Source organism: Mandrillus leucophaeus, unplaced genomic scaffold (assembly GCF_000951045.1).
Source record: "Mandrillus leucophaeus isolate KB7577 unplaced genomic scaffold, Mleu.le_1.0 Scaffold571, whole genome shotgun sequence".
In the NCBI taxonomy this organism is placed as follows: domain Eukaryota; kingdom Metazoa; phylum Chordata; class Mammalia; order Primates; family Cercopithecidae; genus Mandrillus; species Mandrillus leucophaeus.
In genome coordinates this window covers 736,507-757,200 of record NW_012106153.1, presented here as the reverse complement: position 1 = coordinate 757,200, position 20,694 = coordinate 736,507, and the positions used below count along the sequence as shown (strand labels likewise).

Below are 20,694 nucleotides of genomic sequence, written 5' to 3'. Positions count from 1 at the left end.
GAGGCGGGTGGCAGATTACCTGAGGTTGGGAGTTTCGAGACCAGCCTGACCAACATGGAGAAACCCCATCTCTACTAAAAATACAAAATTAGTCAGGTGTGGTGGCGCATGCCCGTAATCCTAGCTACTTGGAAGGCTGAGGCAGGAGAATTGCTTGAATCCGGGAGGTGGAGGTTGCAGTGAGCCAAGATCGCACCATTGTACTCCAGCCTGGGCAACAAGAGTGAAACTCCATCTCAAAAAAGAAAAAAAAAAAAGACATCAGCATAATCAGAGCCACCAGTAGTGCCAATTCTCTCGAAGCCAGGAGCCCTTTCCCTACACAGTCTCATTTAATTCTCACAAAAACCCCATCAGGTAGGGCCTATTATAATCACCCCAGGTTAAGAAGGAGGAAACTGGATGGGCACAGTGGCTCACGGCTGTAATCCCAGCACTTTGGGAGGCCTAGGTAGGAGGATCACTTGAGCCCAGGAGTTCAAGACCAGCCTGGGCAGTATGGTGAAACCCTGTCTTTACAAATTTTTTTTTGTATTTTGTAAAAAATACAAAAATTAACCAGGCATGGTGGCGTGTACCTGTGGTCCCAGCTACTTGGGAGGCTGAGGTGGGAGGATCACCTGAGCCCAGGAGGTTGAGGCTGTAGTGAGCCATGATCTGATTGTCCCGCCACTGGGTGACTGAGAGAGCCCTTGCCTCAAAAAAAGAAAATGAAAACAAAGGAGGAAACTCCAGCATGGCCAAGCTGGTGAAACCCCGTCTCTGCTAAAAATACAAAAATTAGCTGAGCATGATGGCGGGCGCCTGTAATCCCAGCTACTGGGGACAAGTGAGGTAGGAGAATCACTTGAACCTGGGAGGCAGAGGTTGCAGCGATGCAGTGAGCCAAGATCGCGCGACTGCACTCCAGCCTGGGCGACAACCAGAGACTCCATCTCAAAAAAAAAAAAAAAAAAGGGGAAACTGAGGCTCAGAGAGACAAGGCCGGTTGCATGATGTCACACGGCTGGAGAGGGCAGGGATTGGCGCTTGCATCTTTCCGACGTCAAACATATTCCTTTCCACCTTCTCTGGCTAAAAGGGGTGCAGCCCATGGGTGACCCTCCAACCCTGCCCTGTACCCGGGCCCTGTGTGCCTTCCCGGGCCAGCGGGCAGTCGTCGGAGCTCAGCCCTACTGCTTGGCACCCCCCTCTGGAGGCCCCATCTTGGTTCTCGCCCCTCCCTTCCTCACCCGAGCCAGCTTCCTGGCCCTCCCAGGCTGGCTGATGGATGGCCCAGCCCTGGCTGGCTTGACTCAGTCTAGCTTTTCCTCGTGGACTGCCAGGGCCGCCTCCTGTCCTTCTGCTCACCACCCTCGCCTGCCCGGCAGGTCGGGCAAGTGAGTGACTCACACACCTGGGCCCTGTGTGGGCCCAGCCCTGGGAGCCAGTGTACTCACCCTCTGGGCTCCTGCCTGCCCTTCCAGCTACTTCAACCGACAGACGGGACCCTTCCCAATAGAAGGGGGCTGCCCCTGTCACTTGTGCTCCCTTCCCGGAGGACTGCGATTGGACTGCATAGGATTGAGGTCAGTTTCCTTTCTGTTTTTAACCATCTCTGCCCCTCGCTGAGTTGGAGGAAAATCTTTTGGAGGTCGTGGGGGAGGGGTCCCCGCTGTCGTTGACACCCTTGTGCATCAGGCCCAGGGACACCCTGCTCCCTCTCAGCAGGTTCTGGAGCTTGGGGCCACCTTGGGATGGACTCGGTGAGGAGAACCAGGCTGGGTGCCTCTATGGGTGTGACCCCAACCCTGCAGGTCACGGCAGGTCACGGCAACCTGGAGTGAGAACGGCAGAGGTGGACTGCAAGGGCATGTGTAGGGGGGTGCTTTCCTCACTTCCTTCTTAGGGTCACAGAGTGAGGGACGCAGCTTGAGATGGCTTCAGTTCAATGGCATCATTTTACAGCTGGGAAAACTGAGGCTTGGGGGAGAAGGAGTAACGAAGGTGGATTGATGCATTGATGGTGGAACTGGGGCTAGAAGCTGGACTGGCTGACTCCCTGCCCAGGGCTCCTTCCTTGGTCCTCCTGGCTCCTGGCTGTTTCCCCCTGCTTTCCCCCCGCCCACCCACCCCCGTTAGCTCTCTCCCATGTCATCCGGGCGTCAGCAGGGAGGAGGAATGCAGCTGGTGGGAGCCATTTCACAGGGGGATTTTATGGGCTCACAGTTGGAAGGCATTTTGAAGGTCATCCAGGCCATGAACCTCCGACAGGTGGCTGTTTAGCCACAGCTTGACTATCCCTGGGAATGGAGAGCTCACTTTTTTTTTTTTTCCCTGAAATGGAGTTTCCCTCTTGTTGCCCAGGCTGGAGTGCAATGGCACGATCTTGGCTTACCACAACCTCCACCTCCCAGGTTGAAGCGATTCTCCTGCCTCAGCCTCCCGAGTAGCTGGGATTACAGGCATGCGCCACCACGCCCAGATAATTTTGTATTTTTAGTAGAGACAGGGTTTCTCCATGTTGGTCAGGCTGGTCTCGAACTGCCAACCTCAGGTGATCCACCTGCCTTGGCCTCCCAAAGTGCTGGGATTACAGGCGTAGCGCTCACTGTTTTTGGAGGCAGTCTCTTTTATTTGCATGGCCAGTGTCTGGCAAATTACTGGGCACTTACTTCGTGGCGAGCACTTTGCTAACAAAGTACAGTAGGTGTGCAAATGCCTTTCATCCCCGACACCCCAATGAGATAAGTGTTATTGGTATTACTCTTATTTTATAGCAGAGGAAACAGGCACAGAGAGGTTAAGTAACTTACTCAAGATTTCAGAGCTTGAGGAGGAGGAGCCGAGTTTTGAACCCAGGGAGTGTGGTTCCAGGGCTCAGCCAAGGTCTTAGCTGCTGTACTTGGCTGCTACCATAGGAGAACGGGACTTCCTAGGGAGGGGGTCCTGCCTGGCATGGTGAAGCTGAGGTTGGAAGGGGGACATTTAGGTGACTGTGTGACGCTCTGGTTGATTGGCCTCCTGGGGCTGAAATGCCACCATCCAAGCTCTTCTCCTGTCACCTGCTTTGCCTCCTTGGCAGATTACCCTATCCTCACATAGCCCCCAGCTACCAGAATCCAGGACCAATGACTGATGACTCCCAGGACAGTTGCGTGCAATAACAGAGGGAGGGTTGAAAGCTGTGGCTCGGGATCTCTGACACCACTGTCAGGGTTTCCTTGGAGTGTCCTGGGCAAAGGAGGCAGGAGGTGAGAGTGGGCATGGCAGAGGGGTGGGAGGGGCCTGGGCCCTGCGTCTGTTTCCTTCTTAACATTTTGACCTCCTGGAGTGGCACCTCATGTGCTGCCTGTCCACCCCACCTTGCCCATCTATTGAGGGGAGCTTGGTGGTTAATGAGGGCAGCGCCTCATCCTATGGTGCTGGACAGTTTACAAAGCCAGCAGACGCTGTCCTGAAGGGTGCTCACAACAGCCTGGGGAGCTGGGAAGGGCAGGAATTGTGATAATGCTCATAGTTGAGGGATGGAGGCTCAGAGAGGTCAGGTGAGCTGCCTGGGGCCGCACAGCTAAGTGATGGAACAGAGTCAGATCCTGCCTCTCCAACCTCCCAACCCCCGGCTTCTAACAGAGCATGCTCCACACCAAGGCTGGCTCCTCCTCTATGTGGTTTTTCCTCCAGAGAAATCTTCGTCAGGGGCAGAAGTGTCAGGGCTGCTGAGGCAGGGCTGTCTCCCCAACTTTTGGCCCCTAAATCAGAGTCTCCTGAGGTGGCAGAAGAGAGGGCTACCCCTCTCTTCTGTCCCCGCAAAGGCTTGCTCTGAGTGTAATGCCAGGAGTCCTTCTGGCTGGATCTCTTCAGTTAATGAGACTTTGGGACTTTCAGGGGGATGACTGGCCTGGCTCCATTCACATCCCCGATATCTTCTTCCTAGACTTCCTCTCCAGGGCAGTCATGGGAACAAGAGATTCTTAAATTGATCCCATCCTGTCTTCTCCTTCTCCTAATGATAATACTAATCACAGCAATATTAACTACTAATGCTAGTCATGTTCCTGGTGGCACACATCTGTGGTCTCAGTTACTCGGGGGACTGAGATGGAAGGATCGCCTGAGCCCAGAAGTTTGAGGCTGCAGTGAACTGTGATTGCCATTGCTACATTTTCTTTTTCTTTTCTTTTTTTATTTTGGAGATGGGGTCTAGCTCTGTTGCCCAGACTGGAGTGCAGTGGTGTGATCCCGGCTCACTGCAACATCTGCCTCCTGAGTTCAAGTGATTCTCCTGCCTCAGCCTCCCAAGTAGCTGGGACTACAGGCGCCCACCACCATGCCTGGCTAATTTTTGTATTCTCAGTAGAGATGGGGTTTCACCATGTTGGCCAGGCTGGTCTCGAATTCCTGGCCTCAAGTAATCAGCCCGCCTTGGCCTCCTAAAGTGCTGGGGTTACAGGCGTGAGCCACTGCACCCAGCCCACCATTGCTACATTTTCATTTATTGGGCACCCACCGTATACCAAGCTCTGTGCCAGGCATCCTTTAGGCCATAGCTCATTGAGCCCTCCTGGCAACCCCATTTCACAGATGAGGAAGCTGAGGTCCAGAAAGATGAAGTCACTTGCCCTGGGTCACATAGCTGGTCAATGACACTGAAATCACCAGTCAGAAAGTTGAAAGCACACTTCACCCTAAGTCACCACCCAAGGTCACACACTGTTCATGGCACAGCCAAGACTAGAGCCTGGCTTGGCTGAATCCTGATTTCCTGCTCTTCCCACTCAGTGCCTCTGGGTTGGGCTACAGTGGGACTTTTGAGCCATGGATTCTAGAGTTGTTTCTGCCTTTATAGGACATTAAACAAGCCACTGAATCTCTTGTGGCCTGGGTCACACCATCTGAGTGCAGGGACTGGTGATTTATTCTCTGCGAATGATAGTCATGTCTGGGAATGCTTTTCAACACTGGCACATGCACACAGAGAATTAGTATGAAGAGAGGTAATTACCCAAGCCATATCTCCAGTCTCTTCTGTGACTGAAAGCTTTGGTATTTAATCCTTAGAATGAACTTGGACCTCCGGATATGGTGGCTCATGCCTGTAGTCCCAGCACTTTGAGAGGCTGAGGCAGATGGATCACATGAGGTCAGGAGTTCGAGACCAGCCTGGTGAACATGGCAAAACCTCATCTCTACTAAAATACAAAAATTAGCTGGGCAGAGTGTTGTGCACCTGTAATCCCAGCTACTCAAGAAGCTGAGGCAGGAGAATCGCTTGAACCTGGGAGGTGGAGGTTGCAGTGAGCTGAGATTGTGTCACTGCACTCCAGCTTGGGTGACAGAGGGAGACTCCGTCTCAAGAAAAAAAAAAAACAAAAAAAGAATGACCTTGGACCAGACTGGGCAACATAGTAAAACCCCAACTCTACAAAAAACAAACAAACAAACAAAAATTAGCCTGGTGTAGTGGCTCACCTGTTGTTCCAGCTTCTCAGGAGGCTGAGGTAGGAGGATCACTTGAGCCCAGGAGGTCGAGGCTGCAGTGAGCCAAGATGGTACTACTGCACTCCATCCTGGGCAGCAGAGTGAGACCCTGTCTCAAGGAAAATTTTATATATATATATATGTGTGTGTGTGTGTGTGTGTGTGTGTGTGTGTGTGTGTATAAAATGACTTTGGGATGCAGGAACACAAGCCATGTTCTATTGTAGGGAAGCTGAGACTCAGGGACATGAACTCACTCACTCAAGGTCATAGGACCAGGAGATGGGGAACCAAGGATTTGAACTTGGTCTGGTCTTCATGTTCCCAGAAGTAAGCACCTCCCATCATGTAGAGAGGCAGCTCCCCGGGGAATGAGAGTCTCCCAGGGTACTCAGACGAGAAGCAGTGAACAAGTTTGGAGCATGGACTCCTTGGATTCCAGGAGACCAGGCTTATAGGAACAAAGTTTAGGAGCTTAGCAGGTAGGTCTGAGGCAGGTGGCCTGGTGCTGCCACCAAGTAAGTCCTCTTCTCCCCTGCTCAGGCCTGCTCCCATTTTTTCCTTCAGCAGAATGACAGAGACCCCCTTCCCCCATCCTTCCTTGTCTCAGAAACAGAGGCAGCCTTTGTTTCAAGGGGAACTAAGAAAACAGGGAGCTCTCCCGACCACACTGTGACCTGCTCTGCAGGTAACCCTGGTCCTTCCTCCTGGCCCAGCCAAACCCAGCTCAGCTACTGTAGAGGCATCCGATACCCCAGCAGGGGGAGGGAGGAGAGGGAGGGAGCCAGTGGGGTTAGGTAGTGCCCCTGCCCACCTTCTCCCTCCCCATCTTAGTCTACCCTGTCTCTCCCCGTGAGTAATGTTATAATTAAATCTGATAAATCCATTCTATCTGGTAAAAAGGGTCCCAATGTCATGGTTGGTTTGAGCCAATTGGGGTGGCGGATGGGACCCTAGGCTGGGAGCCAGGAGGCTGCCTCTGCTCCCCACTCCATTCTTCACGCCCTGCATGACCTTGAGCAAATGTTTGCCTTCTTGGGGCCTCAGTTTCTCTCTCTAGGAAAGCAGGATGTTGGCTTGAGCCATGGGTTCTAGTCTTGTTCCTGGTGGCACACGCCTGTGGTCCCAGCTACTCGGGAGGCTGAGATGGAAGGATCGCCTGAGCCCAGAAGTTGGAGGCTGTCATGAGCTGTGATGACACCACTGCGCTCCAGCCTGGGCAACAGAGCGCGACTCCTTTCCAAATAAAGAAATAAAATCATTTTCTTAATATTTTTTTTTTTTTTTAAAGTAAAGAGGCTGGGTGATGTGGCTCATGCCTGTAATCCCAGCACTTTGGGAGGCCGAGACGGGCAGAGCACTTGAGATCGGGAGTCTGAAACCAGCCTGGCCAACATGGTGAAACCTCGTCTCTGCTAAAAATACAAAAATTAGCCAAGAATGGTGGCGTGTGCCTGCGTCCCAGCCACTCCGGAGGCCAAGGCAGGAGAATTGCTTGAACTCTGGAGGTGGAGGTTGCAGTGAGCTGAGATCCCGCCACTGCACTCTAGCCTGGGTGACAGAGCGAGACCCTCTCTCAAAAAAAAAAAAAAAAAAAAAAAAAAAAAGTAAAGAAAACCAGGAGGAAAATAACTATCCCTCTACCCCACCCCCGATTCCTCAGGGCCCTGCCAGCTCTGAAAGTCTCTGAATTGCTCGAATGGGTGGCTCCCGGGTGCCCTCTCTGGGTTCCCTGGCAGTGCTCCCTCTCCGTCCTCCCTGCATGGCTGCAAAGCCCAGGGAGCACAGGAATGCGGGGGAGGTTCTTATTGCTTCTGATTTTCGGGGGACTGGCCAAGACTGGAGCGATCTCTGTAAAAACCTGCCCCGAGTCTGTGTGGCCAATTTTTGGAATAAACCCGGAATGCCAACGTTTGCGGGAGAAGAGGCCTCCTAAGTCCTTTCCACCTTATTAGTGGACAAATTTGGACTTTTTGGTCAGACTTGGGTTGAAATCTCAGCTCTGTCCCTTCAGATGGTGTGAACTTGGTTGAGTCACTTGGTCTCACTGAGGTGTTGAGAGGGTTGAGAGTTATCCCAGGCAGATCACTAAGCCTGGTGCATAGCAAATGCTCAATGAAAGGAAGGCCATGTCTTGGCACCAGGTTTGCCCCAACTCCCTGTTTCTGACAAATAGACAAGGCTGGCTGGGCGCAGTCACTCACACCTGTAATCCCAGCACTTTGGGAGGCCAAGGTGCGTGGATTGCTTGAGCCCAGGAGTTTGAGATCAGCCTGGGCAACACGGCGAAACCCCATCTCTACTGAAAATATGAAAATTAGTCAGACGTGGCGGTGCGTGCCTGTAGTCTCAGCTACTTAGAGGCGGAAGCATGAGAATTGCTTGAGCCTGTGAGACAGAGGTTGCAGTGAGCCAAGATCACACCACTGCACTCCAGCCTGGACAAGAGTGAGACCCTGTCTCCAAAAGAAAAAAAAAAAGACAAGGCTCAGGGATGGCAGGATGCCTCGTTGTGCTGTCTTGGACGGCAATGACTTGTTCCATTCAGGCGGTGGATGTCTCTAAGTGGGGCAGGGATCCCACTCTGCTTTCTAGCCTTTATCTCTTCTTCATTTTCTTGAAAAGTTGTTCTGGAAACTACGAAACTGGGCCACAGACCTCCATGCCTGCTTTCCTGCTTTCCTCGGACTACCGGGTTGTTTCATCTCTGAGTCTTGCTTCTCTCACAGGAAACTGGAAGCCCTGGGCTCTGATCAGGGAATGCAGGGGTGGGGGAAGGGGGCAACCTGCTTCACATTGATCTCACCCCAGAACCGGGTGGCTGGCTGACGCCGCTGATCAGAATTCATGTGGTCAGAGGATTTGTGGGTCAGCATGAGATCTTTTAATATGCCAGAGAATCATCTCCTTCAAGTTCTAGGCTCCTGGCGGGTGCCCCACACACAATTCTGAGACAGCACCCAGGGAATGAGTTGGAATTGACTCTGAACAGAACTTGAGAGTCTGGCAAGGCTCTGTTCCCAGGCCCCACCCTGGAGCCACAGGGCAGGGAGCTCACTACATTGGAGACATTTTATGGCCCCACCCGTACCCCCCAGCCGGAGCTCATCCAGAGACCTGTAGTTTGGGACTCAGCAGGTTAAATTCCCTGGTGGCTTCTGGGAAAATGCTTGATCAGACTCTGTACGCTGCTATCTTTACTGAGCTCTCTCAAAGTTCATCACCCCCAGGACGGTCCTTTTTTTTTCCTACCCCTAAAACATCAACATACTCTTCTCTGCTTTGCCTAGAATCCTTGCCAGGGGATTTTCCAGTTAGCAGAAAAACTGCATCCAGTTTCTGACCTATTCACTGAGGGGGTGGGTGACTGGGAAAGGAGGGTTATTGCCCTCCAGTGCTTTTCCTCTTGCTTTTCTTTCTTTCTTTCTTTCTTTTTTTTTTTTTTTTGAGATAGAGTCTCACTCGGTCATCCAGGCTGTAATGCAGTGGCACGATCTCGGCTCACTGCAACCTATGCCTCCGGGGTTCAAGCGATTCTCCTGCCTCAGTCTCCTGAGTAGCAGGGACCACAGGCATAAGCCACCATACCTGGCTAATTTTTGTATTTTTAGTAGAGACGGGGTTTTGCCATGTTGGTCTCAAACTCCTGAACTCAAGTGATCTGCCTGCCTTGGTCTCCCAAAGTGCTAGGATTATAGGTGTGAGCTGCTGCACCCGGCCCCTTTCCTTTTCCTCTTGGTTTTCTTTACTTTAAAAGAATTCATTAAGGTAATTATTTTCTTTGTTTGTTTGTTTATTTATTTATTTGAAACAGAGTCTTGCTCTGTCCCCCAGGCTGGAGTACAGTGGCATGATCATAGTTCATTGCAGCCTAGAACTCCTGGGCTCAAGTGATCCTCCCACCTTAGCCTCCCAAGTAGCTAGGACCACAGGCGTACACCACCATGCCTGTATAATTTATTTTTACTTTTTGTAGACTATGTTGCCCAGGCTGGTCTTGAACTCCTGGGCCCAAGTGATCCTCCCACCATAACCTCTTAAAGTATTACAGGCATAAACCACTGTGCTCGGCCTCCTTTTGGTTTTCAATTGTATTCATCTGTCCATCCATGCAAACATCCATCCATGCATCCATCCATCCATCCATCCATCCATCCATCCATCCATCCATCCAGACATCCATCCTCCATCCATCCATTTGTCCACCACCCATAATTTTCATCCATCCATCCATCCTCCATCCATTCATTCATCTAAAGACTGTTTATTGAATTCCTCTTCTATGCCAGGCACTGCATTCTGGAGACACAGCTCTGTGCACTGGATAGATGATCCTGCCCTCAGGAGGATTACAGTGTAGCAGGGGTAACAGACATTTAACAAGCACTATAGTACTTGGTGCTACGGCTTAACGTCTCTGCTTATCGGTGTGCTCATCTGTTGCGTGGGATGGTTCCAGTACTTACTTCATGGGATTATTGTGTTTCCGTGGCATAATACAGTAAAGGGCTGGCTCAGGTCTTGTCATGTAGCAAGTGTTCAATAAATGTTAGCTATGTTGATGGTGATGGTTGTGATGATGGTGATGCAGATGATGATGATTAAGATCATTTTGTTTTGTTTTGTTTTGTTTTTTTGAGATGGAGTCTCGCTCTGTTGCCCAGGCTGGAGTGCAGTGGCACAGTCTTGGCTCACTGCAACCTCTACCTCCTGGGCTCAAGCGATCTTCTGCCTCAGCCTCCCAAGTAGCTAGGACTACAGGCACGTACCACCACACCCAGCTAATTTTTGTATTTTTAGTAGAAACAGGGTTTCACCATGTTGGCCAGGCTGGTCTTGAACTCCAGACCTCAAGTGATCCACTTTCCTTGGCCTTCCTTGGCCTCTCATGCCTTGGGTTTACAGGCATGAGCCACCACATCCGGCCAATTAAGATCATTTAACACAGGGTCTGGCATTAACTAGTTAACCAGATGTATCCATGAGTTGTTCTGAGCAGTTGGCTTGTCCTTGGCAGCCACAGACAGTGGAGGGCATGGTGACATAGGGCAGACCCCAAGCCAGCTTCTCAGGGTGGGGAAGCCCATGAGCAAACCACCTCCACAAAGGTGCTGTGGATGCCAGCCGTGGCTTCTGGGCTGGGTCTAAGGGGTTCTTCAGGGAAGCCTGGGCCACCACAGCTGCCTATCTGGTTTGCCCAGTTAGGAGCTGGTTGAGAAGCATCCGAGGGCAAAATGACCCATGAGATGAAGAGCTGTGGACTGCCTTCGCAGGGGCTGGGGCAGGCTATCTGGGAAGTTCCTGGGAGCTCAGAGGAGAGGGGTGGCACTGGAGGATGAGAGGAGGCAGCTATAAGTGAGGCTCTAAGCAGAGCAGCCAGGAATGATCGGGGGTCCCTGGTAACCTTCCATGGGGCTTATGGGGCCATGGGGCCAGGATCATATCAGTCTTTTTTTTTTTTTTCTGAGACGCAATCTTGCTCTTGTTGCCTAGGCTGGAGTGCAGTGGGACGATCTTGGCTCACTGTGACCTCTGCCTCCCAGGTTCAAGCGATTCTCCTGCCTCAGCCTCCTGAGTAGCTGGGATTACAGGCGCCTGCCACCACGCCTGGCTAATTTTTGTATTTTTAGTAGAGATGGGGTTTCACCATGTTGGCCAGGCTGGTCTTGAACTCCTGACCTCAGGTGATCCACTCGCCTCGGCCTTCCAAAATGCTGGGATTACAGACGTGAGCCACGGCACCTGGCCACACAGCAGTCTTGTTTCTTTCACTGGCGGCTCCTGGAATGGTGCTGGGCACACCCTAGGCACCTGGGATGTTTGCTGAATGCATGCCAAGTCTTTATTGGGATGGTTTGGTCTCACTGTCATGCTGGCTTACCTGGAAGGAACAGTGGTTCTGGAACCAGAGAGAAGAGAGTTCAAACCCTGGCACCCCCACTTACCAGCTCTGCGGGACAATGGGTAAGACATTTCCCCTTTCTGAGCCTCAGTTTCCTCATCTGCAGAATAGGAATTGCAATATCAACACTGAGGGTTGTTGTGTAGATAGGAGATGGTACAGGGGGTGGTGAGGTTGGCACTCAGAAGGTACCCATGAAGGAGCAGCTGTTATTGTCGTTATCCATGCATCTGTGGTGACATCCAGGGTTGTGAGCCAGTATTGTGGGATTGAGAAGGTGGGGATAGAGTGTCGGCTGGACCCACATTGTGAAGTTTTGGGGCAGTGTGGTGGGGGAGAGTCAGATAGACCTGGAATCTGTTGTTTACTTGCTGTGTGACCTCAGGCACGCTACTTACCTTTCTGGACCTCAGTTTCTTGTATGAAAAAGATCTTGAAAGCAGCCATTCTGGTTGGGCGTGGTGGCTCATGCCTGTAATCCCAGCAACTGGGGAGGCCGAGGTGGGTGGATCACTTGAGGTCAGGAGTTCGAAACCAGCCTGGCCAACATGGTGAAAACCCCGAATACAAAAATTAGCCGGGCATGGTGGCGGGCGCCCTAGAATCCCAGCTACTTGGCAGGCTGAGGCAAGAGAATTGCTTGAACCTGGGAGGCAGAGGTTGCAATGAGCCGAGATCATGCTACTGTACTACAGACTAGGTGACAGAGCAGAACGAGACTCCATCTTAAAAAAAAAAAAAAAAAAAGAAGGCAGACATTCTACAGAGTTCTTGCAATAGTCAATGGGATCATGCATGAAGACTGCAGAGCCTGGCATATGGTAAATGTAGACAGATGCACAATAAAAGTGGGGACATCATCAGCACAGGTGGCCTTCAGAGGAGGAATGGGGTGAAAGGTCTTTGGAGGGGTGAATGTGGGATACAGTGGGGACTCTGGGTTTCGGCGGAGGGAAGGGGCTCAGGGCCTCTTTCATGTCATGTCCCTGACGTGCTAAGTCTAGCACTAGGTGGGTCAACATGACCATCCTGGGCTTTCGGGTCTCAGAAGATGTCATATCTGGGAGCTTAACCTCTTGAGTTTTGGGGGAAGACTTGGGCAAGCTTAACCAGAGGTCACACAGTCTGGGGGAAGGAGCATGGACTCTGGATTTAAACCCCAGCTCTTTCACTCACCCACTGTGTGACCTTGGACAAGTCACTTAACCTCTCTGGGCCTCTGTATTTATTCATAAAGCAGGATAGAGCCACCTTCCTTGCAGGGTTGCCTGGAGGCGTGGCACACAGTGGGCCTCTGTAAACGGGAGAGATGGGTGTGATTCCATGCTGCCTCCACACAGCCTCCGCAGAGGGCAAGGGAGTAGATGGTAATGAGCTCTGGGGCTGGTCCAAAAAGCCAGTCTATAAAACCCCCGCCTGCAGCTTCTGGTGTGTTGCTCATGGGAGTTTATGTGAAGGACACAGCCGGATAACAGCCCATTGTTCTGAGTGGGGATGGTTTTATGACTCTTAGAAAGCGTCTTTCATCTGGGAGACCAGGGAGCTTATGGAGCCTCCCAGCCCTGGGCAGTGAAACTGTGGGATGATGAAGGTTTCTGGGGCTGGTGCCAGGCTGCAGCCATGGCCAGGCCCTCCTGCCACAGCCCAGGCCAGCCAGTGGGAGCTGAGCACCCGCCCCCCGCCACCCACCCACCAAGTGTTACTGAAGTCTCTCTCTAGGCCCTGCCCTCCTGAGGACCTCTTGCCCTGGCCCACAGTCTCCAGCCAGGTCTGCTTGGCAAGGCTGGAGGTTCGCTGTGTCCCCTGGGCTCTCTGCCTGCTTCCTCTCCTCAGCAGCCAGTGATACATTCCCTCTATCTTTATGGTAACTTCTAGAACAGGCCCTCTGCCCTGTCTGCCATCAGCTGACCAGCAACTCTTATGCCTGGGAGCCTGGCCTGGTGCTCTGAGCCCTGGGTTGGAGCAGTAATCTGATGCCAGGAAGCAAAGACCTTGTCTCCTTGTCCTTTCTGGCTCCTTGGCCAGGCCCCAAGCCGAGAAATGCAACCTCCCCTTGGCTCAGCAGACAGCCCCAAGTGCTCTGCCTGTTATCCCTAGAGGAGGCTGCAGATACCCCTGAGGAGCAGGTGGCCCCCTGGGGCCTGCGGGGTTTGGCCTGCTGGGTAGAGGAGCTGTATGTGTTTGCAGCTGCCTCTGATACCCCAGCCTACATTTACCCTGTGCTAAGGCTTTGTCCTTTGTCCCTTTCCCCTTGACCTTTTTTTTTTTTTTTGAGATGGAGTCTCGCTCTGTTGCCCAGGCTGGAGTGAAGTGGTGTGATCTCGGCTCACTGCAACCTCTGCTCCCCAGGTTCAAGCTATTCTCCCGCCTCAGCCTCCTGAGTAGCTGGGACTATAGGCGCAGACCACCTCACCCAGCTGATTTTTGTATTTTTAGTAGAGACGGGGTTTCACCATATTGGCGAGGCTGGTCTCGAACTCCTGACCTCAGTTAATCCGCCTACCTCGGCCTCCCAAAGTGTTGGGGTTACAGGTGTGAACCACCGTACCCGCGCCCCTCCCCCGCTTGGTCTTTTCTGTTTTAGGAGATACAGGAAGGTTAAAGCAGGGTGCTGGGGATACCTTGTGCCTTAATTGGTCACTTTTCTTGCACAGGACTCAGGAATGGCCCTTTCGTCCTGCACCAGGACAGTAGCCAGGGACAAACAGCACCACCCGAATATTCATCTCTCCTCTCATCATAGGCTTCTTTGCTTTCAAGGAATAAAAATCCACTCAAGTGGTTCAAGTGAAGGGGTGCTGAGTAAGAACAGGTCATTTTGACAAACATTCAAGGCTAGGACAGAGTGTCTTTGTGCCTCAGTTTCCTCCTCGGTAAAATGGGGATAAAAGTATCCACTTTATAGGGTTCCTGTGAGGATTAAATGAGCTAATACATGTGAAGTGTTTAAACAGAACCTGGTATATAGAGAGTGCTATTAGGCGTTTGCTATTATTATTTTATCATTATTTTTGTAGAGATGGAGTCTTGCATGTTGCCCAGGCTGGTCTTGAACTCTTGGGCTCAAGCAATCCTCCCAACTTGGCTTCCCAAAGTGCTGAGATTATAAGCGTGAGCCACTGTGCCGGCCTGCCGCGGTTATTTTGACACTGCATCACCAGGAGAATGGGCTACTCAGACTAGTCTCTCCTGACACTAAGTCCCGTAAAGGAGCAGCTCAGGGAAGTCAGGCTGCCTTCCGCCTGATCCCCTGGGACACCTGTGGCTGTGTCTTTGACCTTAGCTTGTTTCCCCGCAAATGCAGGTCCTGGATTATGAAGAACCTAGAAGACTTCAGGGGTTGCTTAGTGCATCCCAGCTCCCCTCAAAATTCCTGTCCTATTGAACAGGGGCAGGAATGTTATGGAAAGAGGGTTTCAACTTGGTAAGACAGACTCTATCATCCTCATTTGTAAGCAAAATGTGACCCATTCTCTCTTTGATACTGGCCTGTTCACGATTGGCTTGATGACGTAGTGCATAACAAGGACTGGCTGCTGGCTGGGCACTCTCCATTCATACTGCCTATGCGAGGCGGGTATCCAGACTTGGGAAGTCCACATTCCCATCCACCCACTTTCTTTCTTTCTTTTTTTCTCTTGAGACGGAGTCTTGTTCTGTCTCCCAGGCTGGAGTACAGCAGCGTGATCTTGGCTCACTGCAACCTCCGCCTCCCAGGTTTAAGAGATTCTCCTGCCTCAGCTTCCTGAGTAGCTGGGATTACAGGCAGCTGCCACCACGCCTAGCTAATTTTTGTATTTTTAGTAGAGACGAAGTTTCGTCATGTTGGCCAGGCTGGTCTCGAACTCCTGACCTCAAGTGATCCACCCACCTCGGACTCCCAAAGTGCTGGGATTACAGATGTGAGTCATTGTGCCTTGCCAGCCAACATGACCAGCCCACCCATTTCCTGTTTTTTTTGTTTTTTTTTGTTTTTTTTTTGGAGAAGGAGTCTTGCTCTGTCGCCTGGGCTGGAGTGCAGTGACACAATCTCAGCTCACTGCAACCTCTGCCTCCTGGGTTCAAGTGATTCTCCTGCCTCAGCCTCCCTAGTAGCTGGGATTGCAGGCGCGTGCCACCACGCCCAGCTAATTTTTATATTTTTAGTGGAGACAGGGTTTTGCCATATTGGCCAGGCTGGTCTCAAACTCCTGACCTCAGGTGATCCATCTGCCTTGGCCTCCCAAAGTGCTGAGATTACAGGTGTGAGCCACCATGCCCAGCCAGTTTCTTTTCTACAGCAGAGGTAGATCAAACTTTTTGATCTACTTTTTTGATCACCCTCAAACTTTTTGGCATCAGGAACTGGTTTCGTGGATGTGGAAGACAATTTTTCCACGGTTGGGGTTGGGGGATGGTTTCGGGATGATTGGAGTGCATGACATTTATTGTGCACTTTATTTCTATTATTACATTGTAATATATAATGAAATAATTATACAACTCACCATAATGTAGAATCAGTGGAAGCCCTGAGCTTGTTTTCCTGCAACCAGACGGTCCCATCTGGGGGTGATGGGAGACAGTGACAGATCATCAGGCATTAGATTCTCATAAGGAGCGTGCAATCTAGATCCCTCGCATGTGCAGTTCACAATAGGGTTTGTGGTCCTCTGAGAATCTAATGCCACCGCTGCTTATCTGACAGGAAGCGGAGCTCAGGTGGTAATGTGAGTGATGGGAGTGGCTGTAAATACAGATGAAGCTTGCTTACCTGCCACTCACTTACTGCTGTGTGGCCTGGTTCCTAACAGGCCACAGACTGGTTCTGTCCATGGCCAGGGGATTGGGGACCCCTGCACTATTGAGCTGACTGGTGGGAGCGGGGCCAGACTGGGAGGCAGCAGTGAGGGCCCTTGGTCCCCATCTAGGCTTTTCCACCAGATTGCTGAGCAACCTTGGACAGGTCACCTAGCCTCTCTGACCAGGGAAATACCACCCCTGTACGCCCTCATTCCCTCTTTCCCAGGTCAGCAGTGGAGACAAGGAGGACGGACTCCTGAGTCCCATCCAGATGTAATGTATCATCGATGATTTTGCTTACACAATAAATCCTGCCCTCACCAGAGTGCTCAGTGAGTGGGTGATTCTGGTTAATTGAATGTTCTGGGACATGGAAATGTTCCCAGAAATCCTTTTTGTTCCTTTTGTGGCTATTGAAACCCATCCACTCATCTATTCAGCACATATTTGTCTCCTGTCTATGCTGCAGCAGGTTTTGGAGCAGGTGCCGGGGATACCACCCGGAATGAAACAACAGAGTCCAGCCTCCATGGATTCACAGTCCGGGGAGGAGACACGTGGCAAACATGCCACCACACATGGTAGGTAGGGCACACTGACCAGGGAATGCAGGCTGCGGGTAGGAACCAGGGGCCCAGTGCGGAAATCCTTGGAAAGAGCTCCCAGAGAAGGTGCTATTTATGTTAACAGCACTAAAAAGCAATTAACCATAGTGTCTGGGGGATGGAGTAGTCAGGGGTATTCCAGCCGAGGGCAAAGGCTCAGAGAAACACCTGTGCATTCATTTGTGCTGTGGAGGTTAGAGTGTACAACTGGGGTAGGGCACAATGGCTCACACCTGTAATCCCGGCACTTTGCGAGGCCAAAGTGGGAGGATCACTTAAGTCCAGGAGTTCAAGACCAGCCTGGGCAACATAGTGAAACCCCATCTCTACAAAAAAAAATACAAAAATTAGCAGGGCATGATGGTGTGCACCTGTAGTCTCAGTTAGGAGGTTGTGGTAGGAGGGTCACTTAAGCCTGGGAGGTGGAAGTTACAGTGAGCTGAGATCACATCATTGCACTCCGGCCTCAGTGACACAGCAAGACTCTATCTTCAAAAAAGAAAAAAAAGAATGTGCTTTTGGGAAAGTGAGAGTGAAGAGGCAGGTGCATGTCAGGAGGACAAGAGTACGTGAGGATGTGGCCTGCTGAGGGCTGGCCTGGACTGTGAGGGCTGCAGGTTTATTTATTTTCCAGCGTATGTTTTGTGATGCGATTCTTTCTCATCAAAGTGGAGAGTAGAGGGGGAAAATGAAATTAAAACACTAAATCACAGAGGAGGGGCCTCAAATCAGAGGAGTGACAGAGGGCTGGGAGTGACACTGACAAGTAGAGAGCACAGCTGTGTCTAAAGGGCCACCACTCCTGGGGCCCTGCAGAGTGTGGCCATGGGGGAATGTGGACCTGGCATTATCAGATCTTCAGATTTGTTAAGAGAAGCTAAAAATCTGGCCTTTAATTTTTGTTTTTCAGAGACAGGGTCATGCTGTTGCCTAGGCTGGGGTGCAGTGGTGGGATCATGGCTCACTGCAGCCTCAAACTCCTGGGCTCAAGTGATCCTCTCACCTCAGCCACTTAAGCAACTGGGACTACAGGCATGCACTACTGCATCTGGCTAGGTTTATTTTTTATTTTTGTAGAGATGGGGGTCTCCTGATGTTGCCCAGGCTGGTCTAAAATGCCTGGCCTCAAGCAATCCTCCTGCCTTGGCCTCCTAAAGTGCTGGGATTATAGGCATGAGCCACTGCTCCTGGCTGCAATCTGACTTTTTATGGGAAATCTCCCAATGACTAAATGATGGCAACTGACAACAACAAGAAAACCACTATAGGCAAAACAAAATGCTTCTGCAGACTCAATTTGTTTTATGAGCAGGTGGTTTGGAACCCTAGACCCAGAGGGTTCTATTGATAAGGGTTCTAGGGTGTCCTTTAGAATCCATTATGATCCTCTAAAGAGTATGCCCCTAAACTGTGCTGGACTCTGGGGGGACAATGGGGGTCTGGGGCATGACCCCTGCCCTCAAGGCTGTATCATAGCTGCCCTCAAGCTAGATGGGTCAAATCAGTTATCACCCAGAGCCAACTTATAACAAAAGGACTAGGTGCTATAGAGCTCAGAGGAGGGGGAGATCAGGGAATGGAGGAGGCCATGTGAAAAGGCCTCCTGGGGATTCTGGGCCTTGTGATGGTTCTTGGAGGGGAGGGTAACACTCAGTACAACCAAAGAAGGTAAGGGCGTCCTGAGCTGGAGGAGTCAGACATTTTGGGATCAGATGGGAAATAAGATAATAAAGGAGGCCGGGCACGGTGACTCACACCTGTAATCCCAGCACGTTGGGAGGCCGAGATGGGATGATCTCTTGAGCCCAGGAGTCCAAGACCAACCTGGATAACATAGTAAAACCACCATCTCTACAAAAAAAAAAAAAAAAAAAAAAAAAAAAAAATTAGCCAGGCATGGCTACCTGGCAATACAGGCACTACAGGCACCACCATGCCCGCACCTGTAGTGCCAGCTACTTGCAGGCTGAGGCAGAAGGATTGCTTGACCCCAGGAGTTTGAGGTTACATTGAGCTGATTGTGCCCGCCTGAGCCACAGGGCAAGACCCAGTCTCTTTTTTTTCTTTTTCCTTTTTTTTTTTTTTTTGACGGAGTCTTCCTCTGTCGCCCAGGCTGGAGTGCAGTGGCACGATCTCGGCTCACTGCAACCTCCGCCTCCCAGGTTCACGTGATTCTCCTGCCTCAGCCTCCTGAGTAGCTGGGCTTACAGGCACACACCACCAGATCCGGCTAATTTTTTGTGTATTTTTAGTAGAGACAGGGTTTCACTATGTTGGCCAGACTGGTCTCGAACTCCTGACCTCGTGATCTGCCCGCCTCGGCCTCCCAAAGTGCTGGGATTACAGGTGTGAGCCACCGCGCCCAGCCAAGACCCAGTCTCTTAAAAAAAGAAAGAAAGAAAGAAAGAAAAAAAAACAGATAGCCAAGGAAGGGGTTGGAGTAAATTGTGTAAGACTGTGATGTTGGTCTGGGACATGTACTTGGCTCTGGCACGTGTACTTGGCTCTGGCTATGACAGCAGGACCCAAAAGTCCATATTCTGGTCCAAAGCTTAATACCATGAGCCTGAGGTCACTCAATGGACATCTGAAGTGTTCTTCCTGCTTTGCTAGCATCCCCAAATCTCTCCTGTCTGCTGTCCTGCCATCATTTATTCACATCAGGGCAGGGGCCGTGCCTGTTGTGTTCACTGATGTCTCCTGCATGACTAGAACGATGTGTGGAACAGAGCAAAAAATGCTCAAAGAATATCCACTGCCTATTACTATGAGCCAGTGTTGCCCTAGCCTGGGGCTTAGGACGACTCTGTGGTGCTTATGTTCTTGTGTGGAGAGGGATAATAAACAAACCAACGAATCGGTGAATAAGATGATTTCAGAGTGTGGCCTGTGTGACTTGTCTCCCTGCACTGTAGCCTTCTGTTTATTTGTGTCTTCTCCTAAGCCTATGAGCTCCGAGGGGGCGGGGCTGGGGTCTGTCTGCTTCCTCGTCTCATTGGTAGCCCCTGAGTTTGGTGCCTGACAAATAGGGAGTACTAAAAAAAAAAAAAAAAAAAAAAAAAAACCCAAACAACAACAACAACAAAAAAACGTTTTTGCCAGCTGTAGGCTGTAAGGAACACAAGCTGAAAATGATTTCAACCTACATGCACCTGTACCCTTTGGAAGCTGCAGAACTTATCATTATCAACCCAGGAGTAATTGCTGATAAGCCCGCGTGTGAATTTCCTTGCAAATAGAGAGGTAGCGGGGGAGTGTTTAACAACAACGCAGATAATCTTAATTAATGACCTGATAACTGTAATTAATTGCATCATATCCAGAGGCCCTCTTTGGAATTTCAGGAGGGAGTACCTAGTGTTTGGCAGCTTTGGAGCTGCAAAGGCAGGGGAGTGATAGGATCTCAGTCCCAGCACTTTGCTGCTCAGTGAGCTTTGCCAAGTTACTCACAGTTCTGAGCCTCAGTTTTCTTCTGGGGAAAATGGGGCTACATCACTGGGGTGTTGTCAGTCTCAAAGCCGCTAATGCCTGAACCCGCCAGGGTTGTTCTTGGAGGTTAGGGTGCATGGCTGCAAGGTTCCCTATGTTGCCATGGCGGGGGTGGGAGGGCAGTAGGGGGCCGCTGAGACTGGTTGAGGGGCAGGTCATAAGTCTAGGGTTTCCCCTGGGGCCGGCCCAGGAATCTCTCACCCATTTGGGGGATCCTCAGGGCAAAATGTTGACGCGGGGGAGGAGAAGCCGGCACCCTGCGCGCCTGCGGGATCTCTCCGCGGGAGAACGGGGGAAGGAGAAGCGGGAGGCGGGAAGCGGGGACCCCGGGGTGGGTGAAGGAGCGAGGAGGTCGTCGTGTGGCCGGGGACGGGCCCCATCCCCGCGGGCCTCAGTTTCCTCCCTTTACTGTGGGGGGCCGGGTGGGCTGCCGGGACCGCTGGGGGCTCGCAGCGG

General features: G+C 51.4%; 1 protein-coding gene across 1 annotated transcript in view; it reads left to right on the top strand.

Annotated features, from left to right (window-relative positions):
* The first annotated feature begins 1,428 nt into the window (after positions 1–1,428).
* Positions 1,429–20,694, top strand: part of ARHGEF10L (Rho guanine nucleotide exchange factor (GEF) 10-like) — a 191,991-nt gene continuing 172,725 nt past the window's right edge. Inside the window, exons 1-2 of the mRNA XM_011998461.1 lie at positions 1,429–1,568; positions 16,371–16,417. The gene's annotated coding sequence lies outside the window, so the exon portion shown is untranslated. The remainder of the gene's footprint in view (positions 1,569–16,370; positions 16,418–20,694) is intronic.